Source organism: Sinohyriopsis cumingii, chromosome 14, assembly GCF_028554795.1.
Source record: "Sinohyriopsis cumingii isolate HCF-2022 chromosome 14, ASM2855479v2, whole genome shotgun sequence".
In the NCBI taxonomy this organism is placed as follows: domain Eukaryota; kingdom Metazoa; phylum Mollusca; class Bivalvia; order Unionida; family Unionidae; genus Sinohyriopsis; species Sinohyriopsis cumingii.
In genome coordinates, this window is record NC_142974.1 from 55,563,763 (window position 1) to 55,574,258 (window position 10,496).

General features: G+C 42.6%; 1 protein-coding gene across 4 annotated transcripts in view; it reads left to right on the top strand.

Moving 5' to 3' along the window:
- LOC149783858 (uncharacterized) overlaps positions 1 to 10,496 on the top strand; it is a 41,955-nt gene that overhangs the window by 10,406 nt on the left and 21,053 nt on the right. The window lies entirely within an intron of this gene.

Sequence of the window (10,496 nt, forward strand, 5' to 3'; positions counted from 1 at the left end):
GTTGAGAGGGCTGTTTAGTCTGACATTTAGAATGGACCTGTTACTGGTGTCATTGCTTTCTGCTTTTTCACCAATCTTGCCAGAAATATCTGGGCTTGTTGTACTGCTTACGATAGAGTTATTGAGTTTGCTAATTTCTTTAGCAAGTTGTTAGTTTTCCTGGTTGTGCACCTGTTCGTGTTCATCTTAGTCTGTGATCTGGTAACTCTCGACATTGTGAGTTAGTAACCCTAAACTATTAAGCCATGTGTGGGTCAGTACTATCAATGTATACACTACTAATTGAAAATTGCAATTATTTGTAATGACGTAATTGTTAGATGAATAAGAGTGAGAAAATAGAGAGAATAGCGATCTTCAAACAGCACAAATAGATATATACCCGAAAGTTTAATTCCAATAGTTAATTTACCTTTAAATCCCTGACTTAATTTTGATGAAAAAGATGGCGTGAAACGTATTAATGAATCCCGCTAGGCGGGCAGCTAGTCCTCATCTGCTGGTCGAAACAACTTGGTGGGCAGGATAGCGGGTTGCTGGGCCACTTCTGCAGGTCGATACTGCTTGGCAGGCTTCGAATTCCTGTAGATGTTTTTTGTAGTTGTTGTGGTTGAAGTTGTAGACTTGGTGGTTGCAGTCATGTACATCGGATTAACAAACTTTTAGCGTGTGTTTGGATCTGCCACGTCTTGAGAGCGGCAAAATCCAAGTCTGCACTGTTCGGTTTCCAGGTACTGGATGAATGATGGCGCGAATAACGGACACTCTGCTATATATGTGTCAAGCATGGACGTGATGGAAAAGATCCCTTACACTTACTTTAAAAAAGGCAACACACAATCTGCTATCCACACAAGGGAAGATGAGAAAAGAAACCCTAAATATACTATCCACACGCGGGAAGGAGGAAAAAGAAACACAATCTAATATCCACACACGGGAAGAGGAGGAAAAACAAACCCTAATTATACTATCCACACAGAAGGTAAGGTAAAAAATATCAATATCTACTATCAAACCCCTCCCAGTATTTACTCTCAGGAACCCCAATATCTACTATCCACACAAACGTTCGTCCACGCATACAAACACACACTCTACTATTCACACAAATGTATGCGCAATCATGCAAACCCCAAATCTACTATCCACACAACGTACGCGAACGCATACAAACACACACACACAATCACATCTGTAAAGGAGTGAGTGTTTAAAATTACACTAATCCACATTCACGCAAGTTGGCAACTTGAAGTCTCATTTCTAGAGATTTGGTTAGCCCTCAGAAGGGCTGTTTTTAAAACTCCAAATATCCTAATGGTTACATCTCCCAGGCTTGGCACCACATACACATCTCCGGATCCAATCTTGCTCCCAACTGATGCGTGTGGCTGGTAACGCAGAGGGGCTTGACTGGCATCACTCTCCCAGTCTTCACTTTCAGGGATTGCGAAGACTTCCCTCTGTCTTCTCCTGTGCCTCACACTTGGATGATGTGACCTCTTTATTCCCTCTTTCGAATGTTCAGTCTGGCGAACCACTGGTCTTTGTACTGGTGGCAGAGTTTGTGGCTGTGGTGCAGGTACTGGCTGTGGAGGCGTCATCGCCTCAGGCTTGACCTCACACAGACGTCTCCGCATGAGGTGAGGCAGGATCCCTTTCTTCTTTTCCTCTTCGTCAATGTTTTTTCTTTCCTATTCTTCCTCTTCTATCCTAGCTTTTTCGGCTATGACCTTCATAGCCAGCTCATCCAAGAAACGTCTGGCAACCAGGTGCAATTGGAGTTCCACTAACTTTGCTATTCTGTTACTCATTTTCAATGTTGATACGTCAACGATGGGTAGCCGACCTCACAAACGCTTCCTTTTATATTTGTGAAGCGGGTACGTGAAGGAAAACATTTCCGGACACCAAACTTCACAAGATTCATATAATCACCCAAAAATCATGGAACTCGCGGACCTAAAAGAAACACTTACGCTGACTTTTTGTACATACAAAGACTAACTGCAAACACAAACACATACAATTTGACAAGCTTGGGAAACCAAGTGCTTATAGACACACTTTTAACAAAGTCAAACAAACGAAACGTTAATAGACACTTCTGTTTTGTAACGTACAGACAAACGCAAATACATACATTTTTGGCAACAGAACTAGTATGTTTTTTCTAGATGGTTGAGGTAAACATGAAAAGGGCTTTTTTGTGGACAGGGATTGTAGCAATCATTAGTAGTCTACGATTGCGTCCCCGTCTGGCGGCGGACTTTCCCACGGGATAGGGCCTGCTTCTTCGGAAAGAGAAGGAGAACTATTTCTTGTCCACATGGCATACAACGAAACCTCCGTCTGGTTGTTGCTGCTGCTGCTGTTCTCTCTGCTTCTGAATTCTGTACGTCTCCGTCCATTCTTCTTTCTCCTTCTTGATTTCCTCTATGAAGAGCTTTTATATCAGGTCTTCGGTCACTTTTAACATTCTGACTTTCTCGATCACTTCAGGTCTGGGTATCAGGCTTTGTCTGACACGATGTAAATTCACATAATCTTCGTTGAGTTTGGCTACTCTTGAACACACCTTCATATGAGCACGAGTCAACAATAAATTGTCAGACTGTTTGTTTTGTTTGTTTAATTGAATTTAAGTGGTGTTCGCTCGCAATGAGCATGTACCACTGGTTTATTTGCAATTCTTGATTACTCCTGAGGGAAGGAATGGTGCCACACCTCTCAGGCATTTATGTACTCACAGAGTACTATTTGATTGGGCCGTTAATTCGTAGACAGTAGTGATGTGCCCAAACGATACTAAATGTAAGGCCTAAGTCATGAGTAGGAATAGTGCAAACCCACACTCGTTTATTCAGTTGCTTTAGCTGCCCCAGGTGTCAACCCAAGCAGTATGTAACGTCAGCTGCCATTGGCCAGCTATGACGTCACATTAGGACACCTGGGCTTGTGGCAAGTGGAAATCGTTCCACATCTTGCCACTTTTGTATGAAATCCGAGCGTGGTAAAGGAGGACGAGGTGCTCAGCAAGCCAGCCATGGATGTTGTGTACTTCCCGAAACGCCAGCCCGTACTTACTTCAAATTAAGTCCAGTTTTTCTAATGGACATGCCTAATACCAATAATTGTAAGCCACCTGTGCAATTGAGTCAAATCAATATAAGTTGTAAATTTAGAATAAATATGAACGAACAAGTTGGAATTTCGTGTACATAGTGTACATAAAAATAAAAATTAAATACCAATCGGTAAAGTCTGTACGACTTATATCAGTTTGAATCACGCTAGGTTAAAGAATAGTAGGTGAATTTGACAGCGGTACCAATTCAGATCACATTAGGTTGTGAAAAATAGTTAACCTAGGAGGGAACCAAGCCAATCTGGTTCCCCATTACATTAAAGGCAATTTTATAGCCCTAAGAAGGGCTTTTTGTTTATGCAAACGTCCCCCACTGGTCCTCGTATTTCCTGCATACTTCCGCTGTTCTATGCTCCTGTTTGGTTGTCTCAAGGAAGTAGAAGCCGTGTATGGTTGCGATGTGTCGAGCAGCTTTCGTGACGAGATCAAGGTTGTAGTAGTCGTAGGCATCTTGGTAGTACTGGCTCAGAATACGTACGCCGTAGTGCCATTGGATCGGTCGTGGTCTCTGGATTGCTAGGGAGCGCCAATTTAAATATTGAACAGCATTGATGAGATGGCCGACTTTCTTTGTCTGTTACTGCTGCGCTAAACCCCAATTCCTTGATTAAGTTTTTCGTACTAATTGGTAGATCATCTTGTTCGCTATCATCGCTACTTGTAGACAGCTCAAGATCCTCTTCCAGCGTAGATTTTTTAGCCGGTGGAGGCTTCGTTTGGGGAGTTTTTGCTGGTGTTGCCTGTTTTTTGCCGAGTATTGCCTTTTCCTCAGCTGGTTTTTGTTGTTGTTGTTGTGGTTGTTTTTTTTTTTACTGCACGGGTGTAGTCAATAAAGCAGATTTTCCCTCTATCCTGGCCTCAGGAATGGTTGTAGTAGTTGTAGTGGTAGAGGGTGTAGACTGCTGTTGAGTGTTGAGCTGTGTAGCCGCTGGGCAGGGATCACGTGGTTGCGAGGGCAACTCTCGCTCCACGTTTTTACTCTGTCTCCAGTTTCGACTTGAGGCCGTCTTGTAAATTTCTTTTTCTCTGTCGTTTTCCCAGATTAGGAGTAGAGTTGTTCGCTATGACTGCTCTCTTATGCTCCATCCTGTGGCAACTTTAAGCCCTAACCCTTGAAGTGCACTCAGGACTTGTGCTGGGATTACAGCCGTCGCTAGCTCCATTGTTCTTGATACGTGTTGCTACTTCTACGTTCGCTGATCATGGTCAGACTGGAGAATGTCTATTTTTACAAGGTTCAACCGCGGACGCGATAGCAAACATCCCTATGATTTTTATTGGCTCGGAACGTTATGATAGATGATTTCAGGGTGAGTGATAGAGAAGTCAAAAAGCATGTATAATAATTAAAATTTAAAACAAACGATATACACTTTTTTCAAAACACATTTTTATTCAAACAACTAACAAGCAACAATTAACTATAAAACAATGTTTAAAATAAATTGTTTTTGACAAGGTTGACAACATTGTGAAGTGAAGTGAGAATTCCACGAATGGAAGTCATTGGGTCGTTGATGTACACTACGTTTCCTAGCTAAAGACAAAATATAGACACAATGGTCACAAAAGCATCAATCTACTTTGTTATCGTTTCGAGAAGAGTTGCAATCAAAATAAGTCAGAAAGAAGATCCAAGACTGCGTTGATGTAGAACATACACACAATATTATCCACACACCATGGAATTTGTGCCTTGTAATTTCACATTATTGAATCGTGTCGTCTGGGCATTTCTTCTCATGAAGTCGATGATGTGATTTGCTAAGGTGGAAATTCATACGAATCAAACTACTCCACGCAACCTTCTTTAGGAAATTAGACGGCTACCCAGTGAGTTCCTGGGAGATGATTGTTGTCCGTGTTGATGGCATAAGCTTGATGGTCTTGAGGCTTGCGATGAGGAAGTTCATCTTTATCACACACGACATGATTCCAAGAAGCAGTGTACGAACTGGGTTCAAAAGATAATAAAGTTCCCAGGCATCCATTTTTGTGTGGTTTTGTTTTTCTGGGTTTCTTTGTTTCACAGTCATCAATTCAGTCCTGACCTTTTGTTTGAAAACGTCTGAACAAGTAACCGTTTCTTCGCTTCGTTTCCGCACTCTGAGCCATGAGAGCTTCGATGTGATGGATCTCTAGAGCAATCAGTGGAGGAGAGGAATGATGACGCAAGTCTTTATACCACTGATGCAACACGGCTGGTTCCGAGATGAGACCCCAAGTGTCGTCCAGATATTCGTCCAATGTTTCTTCTTGACTCATCATCATACATTTATCGTGTTGAAGTTGACTGGGATGATCGTTTTGACATCCATAGCAATCTTTCTTAATTCAGTAACTTTTTCTGCCAGGTGTTTGGCAAAACAAGAGACTAAATATTGTTCTTGTTCTGGACATCTGGACATGACATCACATCCACTTCGTCTTTGTCCATGGGTTCTGCTACGGTATCCTCCCATGCCATTGTCATAGATTCTTCACCATTCAGAGAGAGAGAAACAGTCTTCCATAGTTTCTAATAGTCTAGAATGACTTCTTTCGAACTGTTGATTTCTATGGTTTTATTGAATTCAGTATACAGCATGACGTTCACCGTCTGGGGGCTTTAGGCTCTTTACACTGAAGTTCCGCCCGAATTTGGCCGTATGTTATGTCGCTGCCTTGGTCTGGAGTGAAACCGAAAGCCCACAAAGCATAACCTCCTGAATAATCTATCTGCGTACTACCATGGCTGGTTTTAGTTCCTAGCTGTCCGGTGGCTTCGTACAGGGACAGTTACGATCTCAAGTAATTCTTCTCAGCACCGAAGTTAGGTTCAAAGGGAGGTACACAAGGTCTTGCAATCACGGCTGTGTTCAATTTTGCTCACCTTGTAATGCTGAAACACGAAAGGATTTTCCTTGGGAGTTCCGTTGAAGGTTGAATTCTTGACGATACCAATGATTAAACGTTTCGGTAACTGTCCTTGAGACAGATGGTCTTCGATCATGGATCGCTGTACAGCGGGAATGGTGAAAGTTCTGGCTTTCACACTTCGTGTCGGATACTTGGCGGTCGTTCTGCTCAAGTATGACTGATGTCGTTTTCCATACTAGATAACACTTCCACGCGAGGCACAAGGGTCGTGCTGCTTCGATGATGGTTTTGTAATCGGCAGTTGTAGCCATAAAATGGAAAGCTGATCTGCTGAAATTCAGTCTCAGGCGGACATCCATACTGTTCATCAAATACTTTTCTTGCAACCACATGTCCAAATGCTAATGGTACATCAGTTCTAAACTACGGCTTAGATCAATTTTCTCTTGACGGTCTTTAAACTGAGGCTGTCAAAGAGGAAACGGGATGAAATTCGACCCGTTGGGATACTTAAATCCTCATCATGGTGGGTGGCATGGCAAACATATCCAGTTCCAACTTGGAACAGGAGCAAGACTCTTGATGCATCATTTTTTCTTTCCCTCTGTGACTACTTTAATAATCTAAAACGTCTAAGTCTACAACAGTTCTTCTTTTCATGGTCTTTCTAGCTTCAGGGGTGTGAAGGCATCTGAATGATATTTTCGTCGTCTCTTCCTGCCATGTCCTTGCTGTGGCGTCAGGGAAGCGTGAATGCCTGACCCATCAGCGTCAATGGTATTTATAGAGGTTTTTGGCCGACCAACATGTCTTTACCCGTTTGAGGCAAGACATTTTTGCCTGCTCTCAAAAAAGCCTCTTTAGGGATTTGTTTGTCGATGATGACATTTTGGAGAAATTCTTTACCGTGCGTCAATGCGGTATTTTTTAAGGCGTGCAATTCTCGTGTCACCATCGTTTTCAACACAAGGGGCCACCGAACGAAAGCCGATTTCAACATATCTCCTAAACCATGTCCTAGCCTCGGTACACTGGATACATGATTTACAAGTCGTTACATAATCATTTTCGAAAATGGAGTTTCACCGTAACTTTCCCTTTGGTAAATGGAATATTTTGTCCCAGATCTCCTTTTATAGTAATGTTGACGGTGTCAAGATACGTGTTGCTGACGTGCAAATTGTGAGGATGTATAAATTCGTAGTGTACGTAATAGTTGATTCCACCTTCCTCGTCATCGGCCGTGACATAATCCACTTTGTAAGGAATGACACGCAGTACCAGTACAGACGTGTGTCCCACCACCTTGTGCTCCACTACATCGGAGTACACAAACATCAAGTTCAGTCCTCGGTTCAGTTCTACCGGGAAACGAAATAACTTCGCAAAAGAATCGTTGTTGGAAATGACTGGGAATGCGTTTTTCTTCATCATTGCCATCCTAATCTCAACGTCCCCACCCAAAATGTCATACAATAGGACAAAATAAAATAGACAACACTTTATCCTCAAAAACAATGCATCAGTAGGCGACGAGCCACGTTATGTTACTCGATGGTGACACTTTTTCTGACACTCTTTAAGGCTTAGCCAAACACGACATTGAACCTGGTAGCAATCGTGTTGACCTCTAAAATAATAGCCTGGGGGAATTGTAATTATATAGGTGGTCTGTTTAGTTTGTGAGTTATGTGGGTTTTTTTCCCCATATTTTACATTGGTATCCAAGTACTTTTGCACTTGGTCGTCATGGACTTCAACTGCAAAAAGATTTTGATTTGGAGGGACATTTAGGAATTGTCTAAGATGAATGTTTTCCCCAAAGGCCACTTACCAATGGGCTCCGTCATCCAATTGGATGCCAGGGGTAATTTGGCCGTGAAGCAGGATAAAGTATTGATGGGAACACATCCATGGAACTGTCACTGGGTAACATTATGTAAAATTGGTTGTTGTTCATTATTCTAGAGTTCTGCGGTGCGAGGGGTCGTTCGAAGTCAGTGGAGTGTCTGAAAGAGGATTGTTGTTGGGGTAGTTACTGCTGGGAGGTTCTCTGACGTTGGACGTAAGGCTTCCGTTGTTCCCGTTCGATGAGTATTTCAGGGAAGGATTGAGAAGAAGGTAACCGATGCAGCTGCTCAGTAAAGTGGTCCACAATTGTTTGTCTCCTTGTTGCAAACTCAGATTGGCAATAACAATACCGATGACACCGCAAAGTTTTGGCATAAAAAGACGATATGCGTTTTAGGCACACGTTCTCCACACCACACACACAAGGGTTGCTTTTGTAGATCTTGCATTGTAAAACTAGTTTAAACACGAATAGCAATCGTTTGTGGATCTCAGCGATTTGTCAGAAACGAAAAAATCTCCACGGTACGGTCAACTGTTGCAACGACTGTAACCCTTTCACCAGAAAGCTTTAGATGAACAGCTGTTCCGTTTTTTATTTTTCACTTCTATCGATGGAGGAGTGGACGTCATCTTTTTAACCCAAGCTTTGAGTTCTTCTCGTTTAGGGGAAGGGGAAGGGGTCAACAAAGACGCTGATATCTTACCAGGAATGGGAGCTGCTGACGGTGTTTGAAACACTTCTCGTGCCTCTTCTTCCTCTGACATCTGTGGGGCTGCGTCTGTCTTAACCGCTGGGGAATGGGGTGATTATGGTGGTGAAAGTTTCATCAGTCTTAAAATCTTTCCGAGTTGGTACAGCTGTTCATCTAAAGCTTTCTGGTGAAAGGGTTACAGTCGTTGCAACAGTTGACCGTACCGTGGAGATTTTTTCGTTTCTGACAAATCGCTGAGATCCACAAACGATTGCTATTCGTGTTCTAACTGGGACATATCGATCAAATAAGGTTTGGGAGGCAAACGCGGGGTCCTTTGTTCTTGCCAACGATGGTATTGCATCCATCGTTTGCAAGGCACTAAAGTCAGTTTTCGTCTTTCCATCGGATTTCCAAGGTCACGTTTGAGAACTTTTAAATACACAGGTCCTTTGTATCTTCATGGAAGCATGGGAAAATCATTTCCCAACGTAGGGCCTACTATTGCTTTGGTAACCAGACCGTAACGGCGGTAAAAATACTCTTCGTTGGCCCAACATCTTTTTCTTTGGAAGAATGAGGATTTTGTTTTGGACCATTTCGCGAAGAAAGTGTCGATGCTTGGCTAAGCATTTTTTCTGGTGTTAATACAAATGTATCATGCTTTTCAAAACAATCAAACAACATTCGCACACGGTATCAATGACATCCTTGGAGGCGGTTTGAATGATTTTGTTTTCTCATAGGTGGAGAGACTTTGGACAGGATGGACAACACGTTCCAATATTTTGCTAAAGGAGGAGCAGCCTCTTCCATTGGGGAGTGAAGAAGGATGTCATCTGGAGGGCTGACGTCCTTGTTTGTTTGTTGGTTGGTTTCTAGGCATACACCAAATATACACTGACATCGAGGACTTGGCACACGCCCTTTTACCTTATTGGACTATCGCTTCGTCAAAAAGATTACGATGTGTTTTCCAAATCGCCAACGAATCCTCCCTTTTAGTTGCTCCTCTTTTTAAAAGCTTTTTCAAGGTTTTGTTTAACCTGATTGACCATATGATCTATGACAAAAAATATGTTGGCTTCTCGTATTTGAACGAGCGTGTCTTTTCTGTGTGTAATGTCGATGTTTGGCTAAGCGTTTTTTTCTGGCTGACGAGACTGTCCTTTTCTTTTTCCTTTTCCTTGTAGGACAGGATAACGACGATGGTAACGGTGTGCACTTCTTTGAGGGAACATCTTTGAGCATTCAGGAGTACAAAAACACTAATACCCATCGTTTGCCTCGTGTCTTTTTTTATACTGGATTGCGTCGCGACTGATTTTCTTTACGTCGTATCAACCTGATGACAGGTATCACGCGTCATGGAGGGGTTCGCAACAGACGAAATCGGGACAGTTCTTGTTTGTAAAAATCCAGTAAACTCTGTAACATATCCGATCTCTCTTGGACTTTGATTTCGGGGGCAGATACTTTGTGAGTAGTTTCCACTTCAGCTATAGAGGCGGAGGATGTCACCTCTGAAGGAGAAGTTTTTGGGGAATGAGGGTTTCACCAAATGAGGATGAACGGGTTTCAAATTGGGTTTGCCAGGCATCAAGAGCAACGGAGAAGTGGAGAACTTGAAATACTGGAGACGCGGTCACTGCAGGTAGTGGTTTGAGAATGCAAGGTTGCGTACTGGCCAAAGTACTTCTCTTGCGGTTGGAAGCTGTTTTCTGGGTTCTTTTCTTTTTCTGGGGACTTTTCTCTTTCTGAGGCTATGACGTGGTCTTGATACCGCTGCTTTCTTTCTTCATGGTACGTTTGACTTGATTGCGAGTGGATTTTTTTTTTCTTATGGACGACTTTTGGGGCATTACGATCCCATTTTAAGAGGGAGCGAATGATGACACCTCCTAGAGAATCGCTACCTCAAGGTTTCAAAAAAGATTAGC